This window comes from Triturus cristatus, chromosome 8, assembly GCF_964204655.1.
Source record: "Triturus cristatus chromosome 8, aTriCri1.1, whole genome shotgun sequence".
Classification (NCBI taxonomy): domain Eukaryota; kingdom Metazoa; phylum Chordata; class Amphibia; order Caudata; family Salamandridae; genus Triturus; species Triturus cristatus.
This window is the reverse complement of record NC_140591.1, coordinates 725,463,933-725,490,989: the sequence shown is the minus strand read 5'-3', so window position 1 is coordinate 725,490,989 and position 27,057 is coordinate 725,463,933. Positions and strand designations below refer to the sequence as shown.

Below are 27,057 nucleotides of genomic sequence, written 5' to 3'. Positions count from 1 at the left end.
AAAAAGCCAAAGAAAACGACTCACACACTGATCTTTCAGACCAACCCATCAGTCACAGCCTGATTGCCCTGGGGCAGGGTGAACTATGGGGGTTTCCCAGGTGACATGAGAGAGTGAAAGAGGGTAGAGTTGCAGCATGCAGGGAGAGGGCAGGATGCGGAAGTCAGGAGCTGGAGGAAGTGATCTGTTCCTTGAAGAGTTTATTGTGATTAGTTGCTTTTTATTCAGAGAGCCTACAGCTCCAATAATAACAAAATCAACATTTTGTTCCACCAGCCACCCTATATGAGGCTCAAGCTCCATATAGTACTTTGGGTATTGTAATTTATGGGTCCTGATCATACTGTTAAGGAACGTTTCTTCAGAATCCCAGGGCATTTACTGATCATACCACCTCATGACATGATACAGATAAAATTATTATGAGAATACTCCTGTTGGTGGCAGCACAAGAGGTGGGCAGTGGAGGTAGTGCTAATTAACAAGACTATAGCTAGTTCCTTGGAATGGCTAACAGTGTTCAAGTAGAAATATCTTGGTGTTTATTGTTACTAGCTCTCGACCATGGAAGGCGCACAGAGATATGGTTAGTAGAGGACTAATCCTGTTAAGAGAAGATAATGAGTGTAATGGAGTTTTTTTGGGCCTGTCAGTTAGATCTTTGCAGAGGTCGTAAAGATCCAAGATTACCCCCTTTGACACTACAATGAATGAAAGATTTTTCACAGTGGTGTAGTTTGGCATAATGGCTGATTTTGAAAGTTTGTCATTAATTAATCAATCACAGGATGTACTCCTCACGTATAATTGGTGGCTATAATAGGATGAAGGACATTTTTATTATTTATCCAATATTAGAATAACAAGAGCGGTGATGTTGTGTACTTTCTAGCCTTGAGGAAGTTATTAATTGATTAAACATGTTGGCTAGCCCTTAAGATCAACATAACTAAAAGAGAGTGCAAATCTACATATGTTTGGACATTGAATTTATGAATCTGATTGCTTGAGGGATTATTATAGTAATGTGGATCTACGCTTTGGACGGGTGATTGGTGGCAACTTATACGCTCGTGCAGCACCAGAAACTTTCAGAATTAGAACATAAACATAGGAGGAAATAAGGAAAGCGTGAGTTGGCATATTCCTAGACACCGCTCTTGCTGAACATTGCACCAAGGAAGCTTGCGGTTACTTTGTGTATGTGGCCAATTTATGTTACCAAACCCTTAAATGTAATTTTCTAGCTGTCTCTACCACATATGCTTGCTAGCATAGGTACAAGATGAGATACATATCATTACTGCTTCTGCAGTTAGACATGTCTTTAAGCACTATCTTACAGCCATTATGTTCCTAAAAGTTAGAGATAAATGCCATCTCACATCAATGGCAGGTGCTACACCAGTAATTGCCCCTCACATGTAAGAGCCCATCAATAGCCTGTTGTTTTCATTGGTTTCTGCAGCGCAAGTAGGTGTGGGCTAATTTATCTTTAAGGTTTTTGCCCTTATGGAATTCACACATGGGTTTAGTCATTAGTGGATCATCCTCACAGGTGTTTTAAAATCTGACAGTGAGAGTTCATTATTCTGCCCAACTTCTGTTTAAATTGGCTTGCCAAGTAACACATGCAAATTTTTCTTCCTGCTGTTTAGGTCTGTTTTTAAACAGTGATACTCTGCCATAGTATTTCGCTCTTTCTAACTAACAGTCTATCGTAGCCTCTGTAAATTAGTTTCCATCTGAAATCTTCTACATTTTTAAGGTAGTCACTGATCAGACTACAATTTCTCCTTATTCTAAGACATCCGTCGAATGGTATGGGCTTCTTCTGACTGGTAGGATGGAAACTAGAGAAGTGAAGAAGGGTATTTATAGCTGTAGGGTCTGCGTAGCGATCAGTCTGAATACACCCTATATGGCCAAAAAATCCATATAGCGAGGAATTACGCTCTCTCTCTGATTTTCTTAGCTGTAAACTTCAAAGTGTCACCACACAAAAGAGTTTGTTTTTCTACTTTTTCCTCTTCCCAATGCCAAATAAAAATGATATTTTCAACATACCTCAACCAACATCTAATGTTCTCTGCAAAATGGGGAAACTTTGTTCTATACAAACCTTTCCTCAAGAGCCCATATCTAACTCTGGGGCATATTATCAAGCTAGGCGATAAAATTATCCCTGCTTTAGCGGCAGAAAACTGCCGCTAAAACAGCGATAATGGGCTTGATAATATGCTCTATGGAATTCCAATTGAAGCCCACGTTAGACGTCCTTCACATCTAACATGGGCTTCAATTGGAATTCCATAGAGCATATTATCAAGCCCATTATCGCCGTTTTAGTGGCAGTTTCCTGCCACTAAAGCGGAGATAATGTTATCGCCTGGCTTGATAATATGCCCCTTGGGGGCATATTATCAAGAAACGGCGTTACAATTATCGCCGCTTTAGCGGCAGAAAACTGCCGCTAATGCGGCGATAATGGGCTTGATAATATGCCCTTGAGAATTCCCATAGAAGCCCATGTTCTGGTGTCAACCTGGGCTTCTATTGGATTTCTCTGCGGCATATTATCAAGCCCATTATCGCCGCTTTAGCAGCAGTTTTCGGCCACTAAAGCGGCTATAATTTTAACACCGTGCTTGATAATATGCCCCCCTAGGGGCATATCAACAACAACCGGCGATAATTATCGCTGAGCGCACTTAGCGCTCGGATAATTATCGCCGGCTAGCGCCGATTTTTATCGCTGAGATAGCGTGCTATTAGCAACGCTTATCTCATCAGCGATAAAAATCCTAGAGCTAACTGGCTAACGTAAGATTATCGCTGGAAACCCAGCGATAATCTCCCGTTAGCTAGTTGATAGGGACTCACAAACTTAGCCATGATATCCACCTTCCATAGGATATCATGGCTAAGTCAGTCCTGAAGCAGGCGTAAGGAAAGTAGCGTTAACAGGGGTTATCGCTACTTTTCCAGACGCTATGCTTCATAGCGTTATGCTTGCTGATAGGAGAAATGTCGCCACATTCTCCTGTCATGCCAGGTCAGGAACGCCCACTTTGCATCTCATTAGAGATGCAAAGCTGGGCGTTAGGAATCCTGACGCTAAAGCAAGGTTTCACGCGTTAGCGTGACCTTGCTGATTAGGCGATAAAAGCAAAAGCGGCAATAATTTTTTATTGCCTGCTTGTTGATATGCCCCCTGGTTCGTCCAATTTTCGCATTTCGACGAATCAGCGGGTACTTTTTAGAGAGACTACAAACACCTTTAAAGTCTGTAAATGTTTGCAAGCGTTTCATACATTGTGCCTGCATTTAATGACTTGGATGTTTTATAGTATTATGTTTAAATGAAGAATAAACTAGCAGTGTGTGAAATTCTTGTAATTCGATTTAGCATAATCACGAAAAAGCTACATGTGAGTATGCTAACTACAAATATACATTTAGCACAATATTTTATTACAAAATGCATCCTTGCATCCACTTTGGACAAGAGGATGGATTCTGTGCTAAAAAAACAGCACTAAAAACTGTGAACGACAGCTGTCCACGTTCTGGATATTCCCATGGTTTCCATGCTCCTGTACAGTAATTTTGCCACAAACCTGGTGCAATTGTGGGAGGAGGCTTACTTTCAGGAATTTCACACATCAAGCAGAATGCGAAATTCCCAAAATTGCTCAAATTATGCAGAGCACAATTAGAGTTGGTCTGGGCCTACTGTAAAGTCTAAATAAACTACATTAAATTAATATCAATGTGATAATGTCACCTACTATCAGGGCCACTGGAATTATTTATCCAATTGTGCCGTCGACACGATTTTTTCATAATTATAGCTTTGCCGCATTTGCCTCATATTTCATCATCTGCTACATAATCTGCAGACTTTAACAAAAAAAACTTTTTCTAGCTCAAACAGTTCTAAAGGTAACCATGGAAGGCCCTTTTAAAAGGTTGACTGGTCACATGTCTGCTGCCTATTGCTGCATTTGGGTGTTAACCTGGTAATAATGAGGTCTTAATGAGGCCTTTAGACAGTCTTAACTAGTGCAAAGTCAAAATAATCAAGTAATAGTATCACAAAATCTGCTGTATTAAGCCGCATAATTTGCCTTTTCTTGACGCATAACTTACTCAACCCTACCACATAAGTTGTCAATTCCATGCCGCATCATTCCAGTGGCCCTGCCTACTATACGTGCATTTCATTCAAGAATCGAGCAGTATCGGTATGGTGCATGGTGGCCACCACAACAATACACGTGCCACTCACTGTCATGACAGAGTCTAATCGAGGCCACGTGTCACATGTACAAACACTAACTTGAAAACCAGGAGACAGATTGCTTTGTAAGCAACTGCTTTTGCAAGAAGAGTGAAGTGTCAAGTATGTGTCTTTTACAGAAATAAAACCGTGTACACTGCTTGGTACCAGTACACCAATGTGAGTCTTTATCAGGATCATGCCCTGTACTACTGAGCACAAGATAACGTCAAAATAAAAGACAGCAGTAATAAAAAGTACCAGACAGGTAATATGAACAAGCATTGGCACAGCCAGTAGGTCTCGCCTTTGGGGCCTTATAAGTGTTTTTACAGAGCTATTGGCTTTGTTAACGTCTTTAATCTGTGGTGTAGAGCATTGTGAATGTTGTGCAGCATGTTGAAAAGAAATAATTAAAAAAAGTGTTATAACTATTTTTGTCACCCTGTATATAACTTAGAAAACATTATATACAACTGAACTACCCTTATTAAAACCAGAATTAACATATAACATGTGTTCTAGTTTTTTTGTCCATACAATGCTGACAACTTTTCCCTGCCTGTTCTAATGGCACGTTAAAGACTGCACAAATGTTGTGACGATGCAAGGGCCGTAGCACGTTAAAGACTGCGTGAAGGTTGTGTTGGTGCAAGGGCCATGGCGCGTTAAAGACTGCATGAAGGTTGTGCGTGCAGGTTGCGATGGTGGAAGAGCCATTTGTAAAGATTGTGACAGTGGAAGTGCCGTAGCGCATTAAAGACTCCGTTATGGTTGTGAACGTGCAAGACTGAGTCCAGGTTGTGATGGTGGAAAGGCCCTCTGCTTAAATATTGCGACGGTTTAAGGGCTGGTTGGAAGTTAAGGACCGTGTGCAGGTTGTGATGGTGCAAGGGTCATCTGCGTGAAGATTGTGACGGTGCAAGGGCAGGTGGCACGTTAGAGATGGTCTTCAGGTTGTAGGGTGGAACGGCCCGTGTCGCGTTAAAGACCAAGTGAAGGTTGTAGTGGTGCAAGGGCTGGTGGAGCGTTTAAAAAACACGTGAAGGTTGTGACGGTGCAAGCGTTGGTGGCATGAAGGACATCTGAGGTCTGGACAGAGCCTCCTGTTTATCTCCAAAGAGCAGCCCTGGGCGGGTGCAGTACCTTAGGTATGGAAGTTAACACTGCAGTTCACAGCATAAACAAGCCGGTTAAAAAGCATGCCACAAACCTGGCGTTCTCTAATTGCTGCCACACTAAGTGCAAATAAGAGCTGGCAGCTTGCAGAGTGCACCTTCGGACAATGGTTTCGATGCTCAAGCTGCTCCAACCTGTTCTCATCGCCATGTGGTCATGAGTCTGGAATGTGCTGTTCTTACAGTTTGTGTGTATATTTGTACGCGGCTGCGGTTCTGTCATTCTCTGTTGGGGACATCTGTTGTGCTGGTTGGTATCGTCACTACAGCCCAAGTAGTTTCTGAGCTTCATGAGATGGACCAGAGGCGTTGAAAAAGAAACTTCACGGTGACAATGAATACAAAAACGTATAAGGGATGGCTGATAGCGATCGGGGAATAGAATAACATCAAATAAACATATGGGAGATAGCTTGACAAATTAGAGGTTGCGAGAAAGAAATGTAGGAGTGAACATGAGTAAGAACCACAGACAAGTGGATAGCGATCGGGGCATGGAATAACATCAAATAAATCAATGGGAGATAGCATGACAAATTAAAGGGTGCGAGAAAGAAATGAAGGAGCGAACATAAGGAAGAACCACAGAAAAGTGTGGGAGAAAGAACGGGGCTAGCATTAAAACGGATATCAGTTGAGGATAGTAAAAGAGAAATCTAGGGATAAAAAGCATGGCCGCAGCCACGAAAGCTACTGCACTGTGTTTAATTAGTAACATGATCCACTACGAGGAAGGAATGCAGATACCACCGTGCGCGCAGCTGCTCGCTTCCGACAGCAAAACGCCGCGGGAGTGACCAGTAAACAAAGAGGTGGGACATGCGCCCGCCTTTGGCCATTTGCGCGCTTTCATTATTGAAAGCCACACGCAAAGGCCAATCAAATGTGTGGGAGTTGCCAGACCCACATGGAGAAGTTTCGGGGAAGTTTTGGAGTGCTCACAAGAAGCCTCCCATAGAGCAGCGCATGTGCCTTGCGCTAGGCTCAACCTAAAAAGTAATGTTTTGATTCTGGGAATGTTGAAGAAGGGATGCAAGATGGTGCATCATCAATGTAAATGTCTGAAAAACAAATGAGGTGACACTTCAAGGCTTCGGTGCTCACCCGTGCATTCAAAATCAAGTGCATACTTAATTAGGGCAGCAAACCCGCTTCCCAAGCAGCACATAATAAGCTCCCGTCAGGGAAGATATGACCCAACCTGCCATATTGTAGCAACACACTGCAATGTACCTGAGAAAAATGTGTACTGTACACTCATAATAGTACCCCCATATTGACTTTGATGCCCGCTCTCACCCCAGGGGTCCGAGTTACAAAGCATAAGTAACTTTAGGCCAATGTCCACATATGTCTCCTGGCAAACATAATTAAAACCACAGTGATCTAAAGAATGTAGGAGCATATTAAAGGGTACCAACTAGTTAACTATTTTAATGAAGTAAAAGGTGAAAAAAGGTATATATAAACATGCATGCTGTATGAATATGTAGTCATTTGTGTATAGGTGTTTGAAGAACACAGATTTAGCTAGAGTGCAACAGAGCACTAAACAAAGGAGGGGGCCTTGAGCTGTGATTTAGGATTGTTACAATGGATCAGGACGTTTGTGGGAGACGTAGCTATCTGGGCAGAAGTGGGTCTTAAGCTCTATTCATTCATCAACATTAGTGGTGACCCCTTCGTAAAGATAATGGAAAGAGTGCAGTTCCTCTGACATTTTTTTGGGGGGGGCTATATAGTGTGAACTCGACTCGAAGGTACCAGAGTACTTTACATGACCACAAGTTGCGTTACAGACCGGCACATTCATTTTGTTAGACGTGGGGAGATTAAGTGATTTGCCCAAAACCACAGGATGTTGAGCTTCCCTTCCGAGTCTTGACCCAGGTTCCCCAGCTTCGAAGTCGACCGCTCTAGACATTGGGCCACAGCCTCTCCTACATGGTTTGATGTATCACAAACATAAGATATTAAAGATACTGCCTAGTTGCGAAGATTCACAGGTTAAGTGGTAGAGCGCCGGCTTGTTATAGACCACTCAAATGTGCCCCAGAGCTCTATGGTTCAACTCCAGAAGAGTTAAGGGTCTCACAGGAACAGTCCAGTAGAAAGGTTACATGATATAAATTCCACTCCATGACAGTTGCACATTTGCAGTAATTACTTGAGGTTTGGTGGTAATGGCATCTTGCTGACAGAAACTGTTACAAATGTCTCTGGCAGCTAAAGGCTGTTGAAAAGGGATGTGATAAATATAGTAAGTAAACAACTACTGCCAGTTATTCCCCAGCTTTCACCGGTATCTTTAAAGATGGATATCAAGAATGCTGTCACTGCTACAACCATTATCACTATATGTTGCAGACAGATGGTGTTAGGGAGGCAATCACTGAATAGACAATTGTCTATTGCAAATGCCAGTATGAATTAGTAACAAGTGCCTATTCCTGAGAAAGGGGAAAACAGGTATCTTAAATATAGCTAATAGCACCAAGCTACCTCAGAGTAGTCATCTTTTTGTGTAAGTATGATCTCTCACAGAAACATGGAAGGTGGTAAGAAATGTAAGACAGTGCTTAATATAGCCTTATAGCCCGCCGTGGCGGGCTATACCGGCTGTTAACCCCTTCAGCGCGGCACGGATTACCGCGCCGTGCTGAAGGTTCCGTGCGCGGGTGGGGCCGTGACGGAGCGGTTCCGTCATGCGCACAGCGCAACCGACGTGCATGACGGAACCGCTCCGTCACACGCATCGAAGGGGTTAAAGGCCCGCTGCAGCGTTAAAGGCCCGAGCCAAAGGCGAGGGACTTTAACAAAGCAGAGGGACTTTAAAAGCCGTTATAGCCCTGCTACGAAGGGCTATAAGGCTATTAGAACATTCTGCCACTAAAGGGCAGAATGCTCTAACAAAACAAAGGCTTCAGGGAGCGCGAGGGGATTGAAATCCCCTCAGGCTCCCTGAAGCCTTTGTTCACAGCCAGAGCTGTGAACAAAGACACATTGGAATGTTGGAGCTCCGGGCTTATACCAGCCATTATAAGCCCGGAGCACTCCATTATCTTCAATGGAGCTCCCAACATTCCAATGTTCTAATTTGTAGTAAAGAATTGCCAGGCCCTTGTCAGGAGACCACTAGAGCTGGCACCATTCCAGTGGCATAGCTAGAGCTTTTTCCTAAGCGGTCCTTGAGTTTTCCGCCCAGTGACGGATGGTGCAGGTAGGAGCAGGGGGGAAGTTGACGACGGAAAATAAATCAAAAAAATAAAAACATTTACCTTGCTCTCGCCGAAATTGCGCACCTCACCCGCTGCCCCCCAAAAAGTGCCACCCAGATTGGACCACACCCTCTAGCTATGCCACTGCACCACCCATTGCTCCTGCCAGCACTGCCAAAACAAAACTATTAACAATCACACTCTTAAAAGTGTGACAAGTCAGACTATACTAGTCCCCCAAAGCTGTAAGAATCTCTTAGGCGGCAGGAGGTAGTCAGTTTTAATGTTAATTATTAATAAACATATGTTGTTGTGTACATCTCTAAAGTAGGCACTATGCGTCAGATTGTCATATTGACTGGTGTTGACAATTAAGAGCTGGTGTAGAGTAATGGAAATCACTGGCTCAAATTAGCCACTGATGTAGGAGTATTTTATGATAATGATCAGGTCTTCCACCTTCAAATAATGTGTGTGAATAAAACTGGCAATTATCAGATACTTACACCAGAAGAATTCAATGGTGGACTGAAAGTTCCAAGCAGTCTTATAAAAAATAGTTTTTCTTGCCCCCTAGTGTATGGAGTGAGTTTACTAAACAAGCCTGCAGAAGATAGAAAGTTATATATGTGTCTATAAGAAAATTGTTTGTCTTTGCTCTGAGCTATTTGCCAAGGTAGAAAGACAATGTTACCTCCGTCCATTTACCCAGAAAATCAGCCCCAGGGCCTTTGCCTACTGAATGTTGTCTCTGTGAACAGCCCAGCCATACAGGTATACTTCCAGCTCCAAAGACTCCAAATGGGATTGATGTATTACTAGTGTTTGTCAGGACCCTCCTAGATGACTGTAAAACAGTGTGTCTTGGTATTCCTGATTTGGTGCAAAATATACAGACCCATGCAAGAGATCAGTGCTTAATTTGAGCCGGTGGTTGCATTTGGGTGCACCGAAACTCATTTTTGGGGGACTTCACATATTTCTCTACCTCAGATATTTAAAGAGAGCAAGAAAGGGCTAAAAACAAAGTAGAAAGATAGAAACAGCATCATAAAGGGAGAAAGCAGAAACCTGCAAGAGTGACATAAAGGGAAAGGGAGTGTATGCTCGTGGGTTGAAGAGCCATAAAGGGGGTTCAAGACTAGGCAGCCTTGGTTTTGGGCACACTGACATTTAATTGCACTCGCTGCAGGCTTCTGGACACAGCTTTTGGCGCCAGCACTCATTTTATAAATTCGAAGTACTGCAAGTGATCCCTTACTCAAACATGTTTCAGGCCTATCTGAGTTCTGCTAAGTTTTTGGTATGCTGAATGACTGTTAGCACATTGTATTCTGAAAATGTACTTCCCACATAGGTCACTTATGGTCCCATTTTAAATTGGCCGGTAACTGAAGTGAGAGTTACCAGGGAGTGACGTTAAGGATTTCAGTTGGTATCTTAAAGCCAGTTACCAGTAATCACAAGTTTTTAGAACTGGAGTGTAGGATACATTCACGCTACATCTGTACCTGGTCCATTCCTGCCTGAGATTTTCTAGTCTTAGCCTTTTTCCGCACACATTTAACATCTGATTTTAGTAGGCAATAAATGACCACAGAAAAAAAATAAGTTTTTACCAGATACGTTTTTTCTCAGCCAGTAAATTTCTGAACCATGTTGGATGGTATCTCCTACACCCCCCTACCCCCACACATGGCTCATAATGGGCCCTTAAAGGGCCATTACAAGCACTGTTTAAAAATCATTAATAAACTACTTTCTGGGTTGTTTTTCACAGCGACTGCCTTTAATATAAAAAATAAGATAAGGACATTCGCTTTTTGTTCAACCAAACAAAGTAAAACTTGAACCTGTGTCCCTTTCTCTTTCCTTGCTTATCACCGGTGTTAACCACTGTTGCCCCTAATGCCCTATAATCTTACTAATGTCCACATGGAGCCACTGCAGTAAAGCTGTAAACTGACCAACTCAACTGGGATTGGGACTTTTGAACAGCATTGATGAAACTGTGCAAATGTGTGCATGCTGAAGCATGACGTACATGAAGCACTGATAAACATGAAGAAAATCACACTTTCTAAAAACAGAATACTCTGGCCTTTGAAACTTAGCCCTTTTATTAGGCTCTAAAAAACACAGGAAGTTAAACTGGGCTTTTACCAGTGAGTTTGTTAAGACTGATGTGTTCTGACTGCTATAAACTTTTGCATTTGCCACTGTTCTTAGAAAGCACTGAAGTGATGAACTGCATTGTGGTCAGACCTAATATCCTGTGGCGCTTTCACTTTGTACTCTAAGGAGAATCTGTCTCTGTTTTAAGACCATGTATATGTTATTCTGCATCCACAGCAATGGGCCTACGTCATGAAGTGACCACCATTTTAAAATCTGAACACAATAGCAAATGGAGAGACTCTGTCCTTGCTATTTTTGTAGGCATGCTCTCCAGCTTTTTCATAGATTAGATGCTCAGGTTGCTATAGTGTGCTCTCAGTGCTTAATTTGTCAAATCATGCGTGCTGGTGCCGGTGTAATTAAATGACAGCCCACCAAATGCCAAGGCTGTGTAGTCCACCTCATACCTCTTTAATTCACTACCAGACACACCCAGCCCGTTTATGTCATTCTTGCGCACGCCTGCTTTATTCTTTTGTGACGGATTTTCTGTCTTTCTCTTCCTCCATCTTTCGACTTTATGTGTTTTTCCCTCTCTTGGATGGAGGAAGAGAAAGATAGAAATGGCTGATGCGGAAAAATAAGTGCCGGTCCCAAAAACTGGGTGCCTGTGGCCCACAACTACACCCATCAACTCAAATTATTCACTTCCTCCAACCATTAACCTAATAAAGTGAATGCTATTATTTACTTGTAGTCCAACACTGTTACTTGGAAATAATACAAACATATTAATTCCATTTTCAGGTCAGCAATAAATGAGAGAGTTTCCCTTAAAAAGGACTAGGGTTACAATAGCTGCCAAAGCTGTCAATGTGAGTCTGAAAAACCCAATCAGCCATGTTGTCCACATTGCCGGTTACAATGTGGCAACAGTGACACAGGAATACTGCTGTATACATTGTGAATGCTCCAGTGGCGTTGCAAACTCATATAGCGCTAAATATGGATTCATGAATCCAATTCTAATAATAGTCAGCCATGTATTAAAACTTGTGAGAGTTTGCATAAGTCTATTTGTCACAAATTTAAATTTCCTATCCTTATTTGGAAGTGAAAAGCATCATTTTGGTTCAGGAAAGTAAGATATTTTCAGGGTTCAAGGCAAATAAACATCGCGCAATAACGACAATTCCACTCACTGTTATTAACATAGCAGAAAAGGTCACTTTATTAAGACAGGTAAACAACCTATTTTTCCTTAACTTAAGAGCAAACATTGCCATATCAAGAAAACCCCCATTCGCAATTCAAAATCCCCCAAAAAACATCTTATAATAAAACCAACTATTTCAAACAAGACTTATAACTACCCCTCATGTAATGTGCAAACCCATCATTCCTACCCCTTTATTTGTTTTATTGACCTTTCCCTCCCCCCTCCCCACCCCAGAGGGATGGATACGCCCGCTCGAGACTATCCAAACCCCCCCAAAAAACGCCTAAAAATAATAAACTACCTACAGAAGGAAAAACTTGATACCTGTCCTACTGTGACTTTTTTTTCTTCTTTTTTTTATATATATAACATATACATATAAAAAAGGGGAAGGGTGGGTGGGTCAACAAAAAACTCACGCTAGCTTCCCTCCCAATAATCCTACCGCCAAAATTCCACCTACTAATGCCTACCTGCTAGTCCCGCCCCTCGCCCTATCTAAACCTATCACACCGCGTGGGTTGTCCCACCGTGCGAAAAACCCCAGGGGGACACCGGCTTGCGCCAAGTTCCCCCTTGGGTCCCCATTATTACCATGGCTACTTTCGAGATGCTATGATTCACTTCCCTGGAAACGGGGAGCAATCTTTGTTTTATGCACTAACTTCTTTCTCTTTGCATCTGTATGCGTGCAGCGCACATTCTAGCAGCATGTACTTTGATAGGGCAGTTCAGTGTCATCCTTCACTTTGGATCTGTCTTTGATTATCGCGTTTATGCTGCACGTGACAGGGGGACACTGAGCACGTTCCGGAAGCCGCCATTTAGCCTCATCCAGGTGTTATCGCGGTCGAACCACAGCGCGCGCAATCTGTCCCAGCAACAGAGGGCAAGAGATAGGGAGCCCAACAATTCTGGCGTGATATGTTTTTTATCTCCCCCAAAAAAACAGCCTTATTAGCCGGAATGCAGTCGTGGCTCTGTCAGCCAAAGAGTGACAAACGGTGACAGTTATAGAATTAATAAGATACTAATGCAGCGGTACCTCAGCTTACTGTCAGGGTAATTGAAATACGCTGAAGCAAAAGCAATCTCCTGGGTTTTAGCAATTCAATGCTCCATTTTTTAAAACCCTATTATGCCTTTTTTTTTTTTTCATTTTCTTTCAAAAAATGTTATGCCACTGCCTGTAAGGGCTGACGGAAAAAAAGCTGGTATTAAAATACTCACTTAGCCTGGAAAGTAGCACATTAAACATAATTACCATTAAAAGCCATTACTTATGTTAATTACCATCATCTCAGTTGCCACATTCCAGCAGGCTCTCGTCTATTGTTCGAGGTAATTAATTCTCGCACCGACGTTTGCTGCAGAAGTGTGAAATGAAATTTCTGCACTAGTTCCATGGTAGCCTGGACCACACACGCAGAAGGTCTGAATTCCTCGTGCAGCGTGTGCCCCATAAGCAGTGATGTTGTAGGCTGCCGAGGCCACATGAAATAAAGGCTTGTATTTATCGGTCTGTCTTGGAAATAGCCTTAGTTGTTTTGTCAGCCTTATGTCACCAAAAACATAAATAAATCATACACACATATATTCATACATAGAAGTGGTTTAAGTCAACCCGCTTCATTCATTGGTTGGTAGAAGTGTCATTCACACTTTGCTTCGGTCCACCACAGCTTGCTTTAGTGAGACAGACCGCTCCAGTCATTGCTTTTCTGGCTTGTATGTGTGATGTAAAGCGCTCTGACACCCTCCATTGGGATGAGTAGCGCTACAAAAGAAATAAAACAAAATTGTGATATTTTAAAAATAAAAATAAATAAATAAATCACAGCATTTTTTTCTGATCACTTGTGCACATCTGCCTAAAAATAAGCACACTTCAGTGCCAGGGGTGCTGGACCGGTACTTAACTTTAGCTAAGGTTTTTTTTTCCGTTTATTCGTTTATTTTTTATCTTTTTTATTTTTTTAGTCTTACTTGCATTTTTAAGCAATATATTCAGGTTACATTAATTTAAAGCCAATAATATATTTTCTTGCCTCTTGGGGAGAGGAGTTTGGCTAACGGCTAGGGTGGTCAACATCAAATATAAGGAACCGGGTTCAAGTCTCGGCAAGGACGCGCAACATCCTGTAATTCTGGGCAAATCACTTAATCTCCCCGTGCCTAACAAAAATGAATGTGTCCTCATGTAACGCAACTGATGGTCATGTAAAGCGTTCTGATCCTCGATACCTTTGGGTCAAGTTTGCACTATATAAATCAGTCAACATCAAATATAGGGAACCGGGTTCGAGTCTGGCAAGGATGTGCAACATCCTGTGATTCTGGCCAAATCACTTCATCTCCCTGTGCCTAACAAAAATGAATGTGTCCTCATGTAACGCAACTGGTGGTCGTGTAAAGCGCTCTGATACCCGATACCTTTGGGTCAAGTTCGTGCTATATAAATCAGTCAACATCAAATATAGGGAACCGGGTTCGAGTGTCAGCAAGGATGCGCAACATCCTGTGATTCTGGCCAAATCACTTAATCTCCCGGTGCCTAACAAAAATGAATGTGTCCTCATGTAACGCAACTGGTGGTCGTGTAAAGCGCTCTGATACCCGGTACCTTCGGGTCAAGTTCACGCTATCTAAATCTTTGTTAAAAAAAAAAGAGATTTTTTTTGCCTGCACTCTGCAATAAAACTAGGAGGTTCTATACCTTTTTTAAGTTCACCTGTCTGTTGGAAAGCACGCCTACTGTTCTGTTAAAATTGTATGCAATTGTTATTTATCTTTACAGTTTCAAATTGCTATTGCAAGCAAATGGCCACCACGTCTAGATGGCAGCAGGTTTTTTTTTTCCAATTTATGTGGCATGTGTTTGCAAAAAAATTGAAAAAAAATATATTTGCACCATTTGGCCAAGGTTTGATCTGCTGATTTTGCCAATGCTTGTTTTATATAGCCATCTCTTACCACTGCATATAGCAGGTGTTACTTTTAGCCAAACTAACGTTGCATGCTTTCCTGACTTCAGACAGATTAAAGGCCAGGATTCAAACACTTGATCTATCATCTAACAAACGCTTCAGATGCAAGGGTGCAACTCACTGAGCCACCCTGCCGGCTAAAAAACATGCTGTTTGTATTAGTCTTTGGAAAATACAGGCAATCAACAATAACCGAAACATACACAACAAAGCTTCAAGGTGACCAGTGGAGGTGGCTGCCTCTCACAACTTTGTTAAAATTTAATGGCAGCAAGGTGGTATTCTTCTGACTCAGGGCCATATGTATCAAGCAAAATTGCGAACGCAACGCCGAAATTCGCCGATTTTCGGCGTTTGCGATCTCTAATTTTGCTAAGTGGTATGAATGAAGACAAACCTGCGTGCAAAATAAGGAATCGCAAAATTTGCGATTCCTTATTTTGCAATTGCATTTAAGGAATCGCAAATTTTGCAATTCCTTAAATGCAATGTAAGAAGCACCAAAAAAGTGCAATTTGGCCTTAAGGAATCGCAAATTACCACCAACTACAGGTTGGTGGTAATTTGCGATTTCTTTCAAAAATGCATATTTTTGCATTTTTCGAAGTGGCATGTGCCGCACATACATGCCCTTAGGGCATGTATGTGCGCCACATGTGCACCCATGCTCATTTCAGGGGTGCAACAGGGTGTCCTTTTATCTCCCTGGAACACTTGAAATTGCATTCTCAATTTGCGATTCTCTAATTGAGAATCGCAAATTGAGAATGTCTTCCCATTCATTCCTATGGGCCTCTGGGCCCATAGGAATGAATGGAGAGGTATTCCTTAATTGCGAATTGCAATTTGCAATTCACAATTAAGGAATATGTAGGATTCGCTAAATGTATTGCAAATCCTACATACATAGCATTTTGCGATTCTCAAATAGCGATTCCCAGAAATTTGCTATTTGAGAATCGCAAAACCTAACATTGATACATATGGCCCTCAGCCCCTAGTTGATTGGGTCCAATGTAACTGGAAATGCAATTGATGCGGAAGGCATCACTGTTAACAAGGACAGACACACTAATAAATTGTATTTGACACCTTTAGGTTGCCTAGGAAAAGGGTTTGTGGCTTCCATATGAACTCAAACTGGACACGTGTGTATCAGTTTGTGCTCTAATATGTTCTTGAACTGATAGCTAAATTGCAAATGTTCCCCATCTTGGAGGTAGTCCTGGGTATCCGCACGCTTTCTGCAGAGCGTTTACAATAAACATATTTTCACTGCCTAGTGAGGGAGAACCCTTCGCCATGGCGAGGATGTGGAAACATCTCAAAGTGATGACAGACAATTTCACGGATGGATTATGTGGCATTAGCCAGATAGCGCTTATGTTCATTGAATGTGCAATGACGTTTTCAATTTGTAACATATTAGGAGCTGTACAAAAGTTGCTGGTGCAGAATAGCGATTTTTAAAAAAAATAAATGTTTTTTTAGCTTATCTAGAGCTTTATAGGCAAACAGATTACTAAAAAAGCCAAAGTTCGGCACGCTGTTAATTGTGTGAATGCCAAAGTACTTTCTGCAAATTAAATGCGAAAAAGTCATGGTTCTCAAATGCAAACGGTGTTAATTGTTTATTTAGGAGTTTTATAGAGTGAAGCAACATTACACCTCTTTCTAAGTGTTTATTTTCAAAAAAAGAGGCACAGGGAGGCATACTAATAGCAAATGGCTTACTGAGCTATAAATGTAAAATTAATTGCTGAATCATGTGGGAGACAACATTATCATCGGGGACAGACACACTATGAAAATTGCACTTCACAACTTTATGTTCTCAAGGAAAAAAAATCTTACCTGAGAATTCTAGCAAAACAACAATAAATCACCTTTTCGCCCATAAACGGTACTAGAACCCATAGCTAAATTAGAAAGGTCCCTCACGCAGGGTGAAGTTCTTGGCTGTCTACATGCCTGCCACAGTGCGTTTACAACTGTTTAAAAGTGCGCACACACCTCTCGTTAGGTAGAGGTGTGCTATCTTAAAATACAATGTGAACAAATACTTAGATATATAAATAATTAAATAATGTAGTCTAGCAACACTTATTTGCAACTTGTTATGCATTATTAACAATGGGGCTTCAGTCTGAGTGTGTTTTGTGAGAGTGTGGTGGGGAATAAAAGCATTAGTGGGTTATGTGGCACACATAGAGTGTATAACGCCCCTGAATGTGGGTAGATCTCATCAATTGTGAAATCCAAAGGTGGCACACTAGATAAACCCCCCACAAGAAATATGGCGGGTTGATCATACATATTTATACATCAAGTAAATAGATAATGAGCTAGAGCCCTGCTATTTATATTACCAGGATTGGTTTATGTGACGTTAAACATTTTAATGGGCTCATTTCAGGGGAATCAAAAGGGCCCATATCGGTTCCTCTACAGTCATGGTGCTTCAACAAAGTAAGGCCTCTGGGCCAAATTTTTAACTTTAAAAAAGTAAAAATGCCACATTCACAAATGGGTGCTAACACATCTTCCCGAAAGGAATTCCTGACTACCGCTCACCGCAATAACTTGGATAGTCATTTGGGTAGTAGAACATCTGACTGAAAGAGGAGAGGTGCATGATGAATTTTAAAAAGTTCTTTAATTTACTCCAGAACATCACAGATATTTAGTTTCTGATCCATGCCCTGAAAAAACATCAAATGAAGCTGAAGAAGTTGATGAGGGGTTGAATGGCTCCCCAAAACAACTACTGACTGATGTAAGAGTCCTTTAGAACATTGTTTACAACCCTGTTCAGACCAAAAGTGAGAAAATGTGTGAAAGGAAGAAGTGTGAAGCCTTTGAGCAATGAGATTTGAAAAAGTTTGCTAAAAGTTTAAAAACAGAGAGAATTAGTGTAAGAGATTGATGGTTCTAGGAATAGACATAGAGAATGTTGCTCACTTGTCTTGCTGGACTTGTCCACAGCGTTTAGCTCCATCAATCATACTGGCTTCTTCTTGCACATTTAGTACTGAAGACTTTGACTCCCTCACGTTGGCATGGGAGAACTTGGGGGCATATTATCAAAGTCTGGCGATAAATATCGCAAAGCGCGCTTAGCGCTTGCATATTTATCACCGGCTATCTCTGGAATTTATCGCCCGGTTAGCGCGTTATCAACAACGTGCATCGCCGAGACGATAAAAATTCCAGAGATAGTGGGGATATCGCCGATTTCCATGGTGGAAAACGGCGATATCCTAGAGGATAGGGCCTGTGGTCTTAGCCACACAATCCACCCCCATGTTAGGTATGCCTTAGTCAGGAATTTAACAGACATTAAATTCCTGCGTTAAGGCATACTTAACGTGATTTTAAATATCGCTAACCCTCGTTGTCAATATGACAAAGCTGGGTTAGCGATATTTTCCCAAGGGAGTCTTATCAGGCACGCCTCCTTTGCATCTCATTAGCGATGCGATGGGAGGCGTGCTGACAAGGGGCGCTATTGCCAGTAAATTGTAGCTAACAGCTGTTAGCGACAGCTTGCTGATAGGGCGATAAAAATATCGCAGCTTTAGCTGCAAAAAGTGCCGCTAAAGCGGCGATATTGCCCTCGATGATATGCCCCGTACTTCTTCAAGTAAGGCAATATGTATTAGTCTATTCAACTTACACATCAAAACGGGTCAGCAACGTGTGTGACATGCTCCAAGAGCCTCACATGTTTGCTTTTTGAACATTTATTAGTGCCTGTTGATTAAATTGCTGCATTCACAGGGGTACACTTTTACAACCATAGGGATGATACATAGGTAATGCTGAAGATGTATAACTATACTAGAGAGCATAAGCAAAACGTAGTCTCACATTTTTTAGCTACAAATCAATGGACAGGAGCCAAATCCCTGATGATGAATGCTGAAAAAAAAAGGTAATGGTAGTAGAAGGTCTTGTGTCCTTCGGGCCAAGAATGGTCTGTCCTTAGGACCTCTTATCTATGATAAAAAGTAAAGAATTGAGGATTATATTGGATACCAGACTAACAATGGCGCAACTGGTAGCAGAAATCTGAAATGTTGGCTATTACCACCGCTTCGTGATTTAGAAAGTGTTGTTATACCTATCCATTCTCCAGGTGCTCCATTCAATCACAAGATTACTCTTCCCACGATGGAAGTATTCCAAAATACATTGCAAAAAACATTAAGAAAATACAAAATGCTATAGTTCGCATTTTAAACATGAAATGGTGAGACCATGAAACATCAAAGCACTGGTCAGTATATTGACTTCTATTGACCAGAAGCATTCAGTTTGAAATATTGTGCATGGTCCACAAACATTAATTATCAGATCCTTGAATTTCTCATTTAGAGACTCATACTATGCAACCCAGTTTGCCTTTTGCAGTAATTGGGGAAGATTATATTAGTGACACGCAGATTATTAACACCAAATTCTGTGGATGCTACTTATTCTGCATGGACACTCACACTTGTAATCGCATCTCTTTGTGCATCATAATGATAGATTACTTTGAAGCCTTCATACACAAGTTTAAAACACTAAGGACCTTATTTATGAGGCCCTAAAGTCGCGTCACTGGTTACGTCGCTGCGGCAGCGTAAAAAATGCACCACGTTGCGCCATATTTACAAAGTAATGCATCGAAGCAGATGCGTTACTTTGTACAACCCTGTGCTACATTACACCTGTGTCAGATATAATGTATGCAGGGTGGGCGTTCCCCTATGAAAAACGATCGTAGAAGTGGTGCAGTGAAATCAATGAGATTTACTACACCAATTGTAGGATGTCACTGCGTCAAAATCTTACGCCTGCCTCACTGCAGGCGTAAGACTGATGCAGGTGCCTTAAACATGGGACCAGCATCACTTGTGCGACACACTCTAGCAATACGTAAGTACTGCTTCTACAGATATGTCAGGAATACTGACTTATCTGTAAATCCTTGCTCCATGGAGTTCCATACACTAAATACAGTGCATCCATGGTGTCGCAAGGAGGGTGCACTGAAAGGTGTTGCATCTCTGTTTTTACGCAGCGATGCAACACTTTTCACAAATGAGGCCCCATGTTTGCATTTGTGTTGGATTGTTTTGCCAGGTGACTAAGTAAGGTGGTAGCTTTTAAACAACCCCTTATCTTTTCAGCCATAACATGGGACATATTGACAACACTAACTTTAGTAAAAATCCTCCCTTTATTATTCAGGCCATTTCTCCTTTTCTTCACTCTCGAATAGCTTATACACCTTTGCCAGTTTCCAAATGTTACCATGTTACCCTGAAAAGAGTAAGCACCCTGGCCACATGGGATCAATAAAGGTTCAATCTCACTATGTATTCTAGCATACTAACAAAAGGAAATTACCACTTTCAAGAGACCTTTAACCTACTTAATTTCCGAGGTAAAGAAGCACTTATCGAACAAACTACTGTGATATGCAAATCCAGGACAGAGCCCCACATCGCTTTTGTCAAAACACAAATCTTTACGACAGGTGCACTAATGTATACCTTACTGAGTCAATTATATGTACCATCAAAGAATACTAGAATGTATTTAATTGTTCATTTAATCAAAATGTCCATAAAAATGTTTTAAAAAAATAATCTTTACAACAGGATAAGTGATCCTGAGGCCCAAGCTGGTTCAAAAATATGTAACTATTAATTAAATTAGAATATGCATAAAGCAATATGGAATGATTTCCAAAGTGGTCCTTTCAGCCTTAAATTTCTCTCAACTGTCTCCCTCGGTCACATCATCTAAATGGTTTGGTGGCAACCTAAATAATGTGATATAGGTCAAGATTGGTAAATGGCCACTGACTGTTCATGATCCCTCCCTGATGAGTGACATTTCTACCTCTGTCTTTGTAGATTACTCTCTGTTAAGTCTCAAATGTATCTCCATAAATTATACCATTACACATTTATATAATTTTAAACCTACAGATTCACACAGGTAATGTACTCTGGCCTAGTTATTGAAAAGAATTGTGCTAATGTACTCTCAAATGTTGTCAGCCTTTTCATATATCTTTCTAGCCAAATGGCCATTGTGCCCAGTAAGTTGAAAGAAGGCTTCTTGACACCACTTCTCTCGAAAGCCATACTTACTATTGAAGTCCTTTCAAATGATCTCAGTACTTCCACCTTACCAGTGGTTGTGGAACTGCCAGAGAAAGTCGCGATTCATTAACTGCAATGTACTCTCAATTCCAGTGATGTTCTGTCTCAAGTCCAATCTGGCTTTTAGGCACTTCAGAGCACTAAAGGGTCTTTTTTTATTTTTGAGATGCCACCTTCTATTTCACTGATGAAAGGGAGGTATTCCTACTTTGTTTCTTGTATATACCACCAGCCTAGGAGAGAGTGGATCATTCCATCCTGATTGATTACCTGTCCTCTGTACTAGAGGCCCTAGACATTACAAAATAATGGTTTAAATTCTTACTTCAAGGGTGTACTCAATAGGTCCAAGAGGGCACTTTTATCTCTATCATCTGATGGATGAAATGTGGCATCCCTCAGGGTCACTTTTATCCCTGCCCTTTCCAACATAGGCTGCCAACAGCTATTTCAATAAGTATACAACAACGTGATGGATAGAAAGCTAGATTTCATCTCACCCACTAGTAATTGCTTGGGCTGCATCCCAGTCCATCATTATTTTGAAAACCATGCCATCTCAGTTTTAAGTGCACCATATGCAAATCAGTCTTGACCCTGCTCTAATCAGACCAGTCCAGGGCAGGAGTGGGGGGGGGGGGGATGGGGCAAAAAAAAAACCTTATCTCAACGCTGCCAATGCCACCACCTTGCACTCTTCCTCCTGGGCACAGGTTCCCAGCTTGCACTGTGGCCAATCCTGACGCTGCATGAAAGCAGCGTCAGGATTGGCCTGAGTGCCGGCAAATTGCGCTCCCAGGCAGACAGGGAGCCTGTGACTGCTCTCTCCAGCCCCAACAATGCAACAGGGAATGGGGAGAGCTTCACTCCGCATATGAGGTGTTTGGCTGGCCTGAGATGGCTGGCCAAACACCTCATGTGTAGTGAAGGGAGTGCCCACCACTCCCTCACCAGCAGTGTCATCCCCTTGACCAGCCCGAAGACTCATCAGAGTCCTGGGGGTGGGTACAGGGGATTAAAATAAAACACTCATAGAATGGGTTTAAACCCCGATTTTGTATTGTTTTATTTGTGGGTGGTGGCAGGGGGGCTGCACTCCTCTGCTCCAATGGAGGGGCCGCCGTTGCTTGCCATCCAGTGGCACTGTGAGCATGAGACCCATGTCTGGGCATACTTAGGGAGTCACATAGGAAGTTACATCAAGCACACAACAAGTAATGGGAGGAATGCTTACAATAACACCAATACCAATCTCAAGCACATAAATTCACCCAACATCTAGGGCACTTCAGCAGTGCATTGTCTTGGGACCAGGTTGCTCTCAAATACTCAAGATGCAGGCCATAGCATTCAAGTGCAAGAGGGTCGGTTGTCTCTACACATGGTCGGCAGGGCTTTGAAGCAGGCTGTGTGACAGAGCATAGCTAATAGAGTGAATGTGTTGGGTTAAAGGTATGCAGCATATGGAAAAAAGTAAATGTCAAGATGAGAGGAGACATACTAAGGACAATTACACCAGAATAATTGTGGCAGCTGTACTCCCTGGAAATGGTCAAGGTTGACTCTTCTGTCTCATCCACATGGAAGAACATATCCTTCATAACATGCAGCCCCACCAGCTGTATGGCCTTCTGTTAAACGTGCCATCCTTGGCGTGGCTTCCCCCTAACTTCTTGATTTGCCTTCAGACCTCCTGTTTTTGCTGACTTCGTTTTTGCTGGCCTTATGGCTCTGCACTCTTTACCACTGCTGACCAGTGCCAAAGTGCGTGTGCTCTCTCCTTAAGACATGCTAGTTTGGCTTACATCCAATTGGCATAAAGTGGCACTGCCTGTGACCTGAGCCTGTAGATTTAATGATACTCGTAGGCTTGCAGCACTGATTATGCCAGCCACTTATGTAGCTCTTTAAACATGTCTCAAGCCTGCCATGGCAGCCTTTGTGTGTGCAAGTTTAAACTGCCATGTAGACTCTGCAAAGATAATCCTTTGCCAGGCAAAACCTTACTTTGTAATACCTATAAGTCACCCCTAGGTTAGGCCCTAAATGACCCAGAGGGCTGACGGCAATGTATTTAAAAAGAAGGACATGTACTTTTAAGTTTTACATGTCCTGGTAGTGAAAAACCTTTAAATTCGTTTTTTCACTACTGCAAAGCCTGCCTCTCCCATAGAATGTCAAAGGAGTTATCTTCTTACCTTTCTTAGGTGTCATTTGGAAATAGGTACAGGTAACTAGTACAGTTTTGAAAATCCCACTTTCAGAACATTGATATTTTCATGCCCTAGCTATTTGGTGCCTGCAGCCTGTCTCTGGGTCACATGATGGGGTCTAGTTGACAATTGGGCTTTGTGTATTCCTCCTAGACAGCCACACACAATGGGGAGCTTAGGCGTGATTGGATGGGCCATCACTGGCAGGGTGGGTAGAAGGAGCTGGATCAAACCCCACTTACACGTGAATAGGCTGTGCCCTGTCTCCACACAAAGGGCTACATGCCCCCTGTAGTAAGTCCAGGAATGGAGGGCACCAGTGCACTTTAAAGGCATCCATCTAGCATCTTTTCCCCACTTAAAGTGACAGCTGGGTATAAATACTGGACCTCCGACATCAACTCTTGAGTACATTTCTGGACCTTTGAATACTCTGCCAGGAAGAAGGACTGCTGTGCTGGTGAAAGTACTGCTATTTTGCTGCACTGCTGCTCTGAATGACTGCTACCTGGCTGTGCTGACCTACTGCCTGCTGCCCTCTTGCTAGGGTGGGCAGGACTGGACCTGCATCTCTTGAACCCAGAGTGACTCCAAGGGCTAGTTGGCTGGCCTTCTGATCTGAAGCCTCCAATACATTACAGGCTTCCAACAACCGTGATCCTGGACTCTATGCCATCGTGACGCTACCCTGCCAAGTGGTGTCACCCCAGTCCTGGACCCTTGGAAGTGGGCTGAAGGTGCTTTGCCAGCCACTGTGAATCCAGCAGAACCAACACATTTACTCTGCTGTGTGACGCAACCCTGATTTGAAAAGATACATCCCAGATGCTGCATGGATTGGAACTGTTGCAAGGATCTGCATTACCAGCGCAGCTCAAAATACCTTCAGATCTGCTGCAGCATGACACATCCTCAGCACAGGCTCTCACATCCCTTGTCAATGGCAGCCGCAACAATAGATTCTGCATCCCAGCCTAGCATCTCCCTGGAACCGAGACATCGCCCTGACAGAGCACCCCATCCTTGACACTGGATTTCGCATCACGTGCCCCATCAATGGGATACTTGACTACGATGCAGGCCATCGCATCACAGCCTTGCCGCATCTCTGCCTATGTGTGCTGGGTATGCCTAGACGTGTGTCACGGGCTCACTGTGCCACTGAATTCAAGCAAGTCTGGGTGATATGGGGTGATATCACGAAATCGGTCCCAAGATGCTTGTTTCTTGTCCAGGGAAGACCTGACTTTGCATTTTGGGCTGGACTGTTACCATGAGGAGTAGGGTCAAGACTGATTTGCATATGCCTGGGTCTAAACTGCTCTGTGCCAAGCTGCCAGAGGTTAACCCTGACAAGGATTGTGGTTGCTGCATAACCAGGGCTCATACCCTAGTGAACCAACAACCCAATTTCTTGCATCTTTTATTTGCAGAGACCATCATACAGTTAAGGTGAACACATGACTCAGAGTAGAAGCATAGGCCAATGCTGGTAACACCACTATTGCCATAAACAGCAAGCGTGCTTGCATGCCACTCACAGACCGAAATCCAATTCATAACAACTCTCAAACTAATGTAACAAAGCAATGGGTTTTCATCCAAATTTCTACACAGAGGTCACAAATCAACACATCCACAACACTCTCCTTCACTCTTCTCAGAGCCCATGTGTAGACAGTTGCAAGGACCAGCAACAGTAACTAACCTCAATGTTGCTGGGCACAGCCAGGGCTAGCCCAGCAAAGAACCCACCACACCCAATATTTTATAGCAGCGGTTATTCACACAAAAAAGATAGGTGCTACAAGGTATGTGCCCAGTTGGTGTGCTACCATACGTCAGAGGTAGTACTTCAGGAGTCTTTACGTGAGAGGCAGTTCATCAGCGGCCATTTTAAAACTCTAACATCAGGACACACTGCATAGCATGGGACATCACTTTGCAGGTAAATGTATGAAAGTATCCAAAACATTTTTGATGTACCTAACCTTAACACACCCACACACAGATGCACACACCCACATATACACACACACAACTTTAGAATCAGTGCTATATTTGTACAGAATTTGGCAAAAATGTATCAGGTTACGCTCACTCTTAATACTTTCATATTTCTGCTGGATTATCCCAGGCTATCAGAGCAGTAGTTTAAGTTGAAAATTAATCAGTAACCTAAATGAAAAGGCAGAACATTGTGACTGTCCTGTGCATAGAGAAAATCATGTCCAGCCATGAAGCACATCATTCACTTCAGAATTAACTTAAAAGCCTTCAACGTGTTACTTATTGCCTATTACTTCCACAGATTTCTAGTGTTCTGTTTTCCTTTGAAGTGGTTCATTCATATCTTTACCCTCTGCTTGGTCTTCGATATATAGAACATTGGTTTATTGCTATCTGTTAGAAATGGTGTTGGCAGTGGTTTGAACCCTGTCCAAGAAGGGACCCTCACTCTAGTCCGGGTAAGGGAGTCAAACAGTTAAAATAACCCCTGCTCAGCCCCTTGGTAGCTTTATATGAGCAGTCAGGCTTATCTCAGAGGCAATGTGAAAAGCATTTGTACATACTTACACAGTAACACAGTGAAAACACAACAGAGTGCACATTAGTTTAGATAAATAGTCAATTTTTATCTGAAAAAAAGTAGACCAAAATGACAAAAATCCAACATACACAAGTCAAGGTATCATTTTTAAAAGATTAAGCAAGTTTAGTCCATATAAATCAATAGATGCGTTTGTTTTAGCACAAATTACCTTAGATGTGTCAAAAATCAAAGACAATGCAAGGCACAGGGGAGGTGAGGTGCCAGAAAAGTAAAGAGATGTGTCCATTCCTTACTACACAGGTGAGGTGATGCGTCAGTTCCTTACTAGTAGGGGAAGTGATGCGTCCGTTTCTGAACACAAGGCCTTGGTTCCTTACTGTGGTGCAATGCTGATGAAGAGTTGGCATCAAGGGACGATGCATCAAAAATCCAGGTGCGCTGCGTCGATGCTGCAGTGGCAAGGCAGGTGCTGTGTCGATTTTGCAGCCTTGAGGCAGACGCTGCATCGATTCTTCAGTCGCGAGCAGGTGCTGTGTTGGAGTCAGAGTCTGTGCCACAGACGTCGGTGACAGGGTGCACGGGATTCACGCTATGGTGATTTTTCTGACACACAATGACGGTAAGCTGGGGCCTGCGGCGAGAGCCATGGTTGGTGCTTACAGCAGGAACCAAGCTTCGGTGCAGGCAGTGGCGATGCGTCGATCTTGTTCAGCGATGCGTTAGAAAACAGCCTCTGGAAGTCGATGCGTGGATTTTCTCTTTAGATCACCAGGTTACACTTCCAAGGGCCCAGGAACTAGATTTGGCATCACTTGGCAAGACAGGACTCCCAGCAGAAGAGCCCAGGCACTGCTAGGTGAAGTCTTTGATGGCCCTAAGACCTCTTAATAGGAGGCAAGCACGCACAAGCAGTTGGAGAACCTTGGAAGCAGGATGTAGTAAGCAAAATCCAGTCCTTTCACTCCCATGACAGAAGCAGCAGGCCAGCACAACAAAGCAATAGTTCGAGTGGCAGACCCTCCTACAGCATCCAGCTCTTCTTCCTGGCAGAATGTCCTCAGTCCAGAAGTATTCTGAATTTGGGGTGTCAGAGGTCCAATACTTATACTCCTTTCTGCCTTTGAAGT

The 27,057-nt window shown here is 42.6% G+C and overlaps 1 protein-coding gene across 2 annotated transcripts in view; it reads left to right on the top strand.

Moving 5' to 3' along the window:
* GPC6 (glypican 6) overlaps positions 1-27,057 on the top strand; it is a 3,429,025-nt gene that overhangs the window by 2,508,277 nt on the left and 893,691 nt on the right. The window lies entirely within an intron of this gene.